Here is a 3,019-nt window from a genome sequence, read left to right on the forward strand (position 1 = left end):
CCCAAGGGCCTGAGTGAGCTTCGTGATGAGGCAACAAGTACCCGCAGTGCCCCGAGGGCCTGAGCGAGCATCACCATGAGGTGATGGGCGCCCATGGTACCCTGAGGATCTGAGTGACCATCGTCATGAGGCGACAGGCACCCACRGTGCCCCGAGGGCCTGCGCCTGCCCACAGCTTGTGCTGGGAACCAGGAGGATCCGTCTGACGCCAGCACCTTCACCCTGGAGTTGGCCTCCCTTAAAACCGGAGGAAGACGACTGAAACTAAGATCTAATCCTGCTGTCTATTTACCTCCCAACCTGAACTGTCACAAAGCTGAGAAGATAACACCAGGTATATTTTTACTTGGATGGTACCAAGTATTTCAAGCTTAGGAATTGCGATCTTTGCCTACTAAGGAAAARGTGAAGTGTGTCAAAGTAACACGGAGCCATTTTCGTGTAATGTGCTGTCAGAAGAGAGGCAGCCAGTATACAGATAAAGCTGGTAGGTAAGGAAGAAAACGGATATTCTCAGCAAACACTTGGTGAATGTGACTTCCTCCTGAGAGGTTAAAGAACAAAGCGCTGGGTGTTTACAGCTCCCATCTGAAAGGTTGGGAGATCTGCACTGTCCCCTCCAGCACAGATGAGGGAAGGTTACTTAGTTCGGGGAACATCACAGTTTTGGCCTTTTATTTCTCCCCCGGGGCTTTCGCTTTCCCATGTTGCGGTATGTATGTGTGACATGAGACAGACTTTTTCTCAGACATTTTCTTATAATGTGACAGGAAAACATGTGGTTTGGCAGGCGTATTGCTTTATCCTACAATATAGGCTGACACTGTCTTTCTTCTAGCTAATGGCCAATACAGCCCTTTTATTGTTAGTTGTATATTATTTAATCCTGATTTTATTTTCTGCTTTCCTTGAAGTCATTAGTGGATAAACACCCTTAGTTCGCTTGAGAACAGTAATGGGGTACCTCACACCATCCAATCCATCACAAATTTGCCTGTTTCTCCCTTTCCTTCCTTGCTCCATAAGAATTCCTGATTTTTTTTTTTTTTTTTTTGTATTTTTTTAATGTGAAGATGTTGGCAATCAAATCAAAATTCAGGTTAGGCAGTTGCAGTCCCAAACCAAGTCACTTAGATCATCTGTGGGAGGTACGAGCCCTCTCAGCTTGCATGGGAGAAATCCAGCGTCCAAGCCATGGTTTCTATTCTGAAGATCAACTGATTTGTTCTGGGGGAAGAATATAGATACCCAAGAGGTGCCTATACCTACAAATACTTTGGGAGACGAGCTTTGGGAGACAGCGACATGCTGTGTCAGGATGCCCATCTTGAACACCTCTGTGTGCCTGTATTTCGAGACGGTGACAACACTCAAACTCTTGTCTGGAAATGCCCCATTTTGACCATTCTGCTCCTGGAGATCCTCCTTCCCTTGCTGAAAGGCGAACCCACCGCACGAGTCCTGCCCTTGCTGCAGCCCGTCGGGCAGACCTGCCTCCATTGTCAGAAACCCCAGACACACATGGAAGCCCCTCGGCAGGGCCAGCCTTCCTGCCTCCTTCCCATGGGCACTTCCAGGCCCATGAGCCAGCAGTGCTGGGAAGCGAGCGCTTGTCCCTACCCAAGATAGGGGTCCTGCACTGCAGTACTGAGTATCCTGCACGTCTACTCATCAGAAATTTAAATTATTTTAAATCATAAATTTAAAATAATTTAAAAATGGAAAGCTTCCTCATGTCTTTGATGTCACAATATGAAAAAGTTGCAATTTTTATCCCCACTTTGTGTCCCCTGATGTGCTTTTTTTGCAGCTCCTGGATTCTCCTCATCGCAGCAGTGCGACTGCCTTTCCTTTCATGGAGAGGGGAGAAGGGGTTATCTTGCTCCCGCGCGTGCTCGAAACGGGCCCCTGAGAGCAGGGTGGCACTAATGAATTTGTTCATGTTGTTTTAGGCCACCGTGGCCCKGGGACGCATGGATTTGCCTTGGTATTCCTGAGCAGAGGAGATAACTGTAGTCTGACTCTGTAGTCCATAGAACCCTCTCCAATTGCTCTTCTGTAATGCAATAACCAAACACATAAAAACTGATGTGGACTAGCTAGCTTTTCTTTCCTTTCTCTTTCTTTTTTTTTAACTTTTTTTTTTTTTTTTTAATTTAAGCTGTCTTCAAGAAAGTTTCTTCACCAGAGCCGGTTTCAGAGTGAAAACCCTGGTCTGCCAGACTCCAGCAAAAGAGAGCTAGATTCTACCTTGAACTCTGTGCAGGACTTAATATACCAGGGACTTGAGCCATTAGATCACTAATGTCTCCAAGTTTGCTGCTGTTTATTGGCACGTGCTGGTTGTTTTTACTTAGTGCTTGAGCAGTGCAATGGATCAYGGATTGCCCATAAAGAACAAGTTTCTGCCCCAGGGACAGACAGAGGCTGAAGGCTGCTGAGCTCGGGGCACCCTTTAGCCTCCTWGAGTGCTCTCAGCCAAGGCACAGGCAGCAATGTGGACTCCCAGCATTTGCTGCTTCTCATCTGCTCTTCCTCAGCAGGACAAAATGCCTATGTCGCTCCTCGCCATGGAAAGCCATTATTTCAATAGCAGCTTCCCACACAGAGTTGAAATTGAAAATTGCACCCGTTTCTAGAATATGAATATCTGCATGTTTTTGCATATCCTTGTTCGCGTGTGTATGCCSGCTACAGAAATGTTTGCAGATTTCATCACTGTGTGGGAGGCTGGCATTTCATGAAACCACTTCGTAATGTATCAAAGCTTGATAGAYACAGAAAATATTTTACATTAGTCAAAAACAGCTAATAATTTCTAGACTTTGATTAGTTTATATATATTTTATATCATTTTTTAAAATGAAAAGCAAATCAATACTGAGTAAAAAGGAAAGACTAGTGTTTCATCAAAACTGCTGAAAAGTTCACAGATTCACAGATTCACAGAATATTTAAGGTTGGAAGGGACCTCTACAGATCATCTAGTCCAACCTTCCTGCTCAAGCAGGCACACCTA

Source organism: Nothoprocta perdicaria, unplaced genomic scaffold, assembly GCF_003342845.1.
Source record: "Nothoprocta perdicaria isolate Ctin4 unplaced genomic scaffold, notPer1 scaffold_74, whole genome shotgun sequence".
Lineage (NCBI taxonomy): Eukaryota > Metazoa > Chordata > Aves > Tinamiformes > Tinamidae > Nothoprocta > Nothoprocta perdicaria.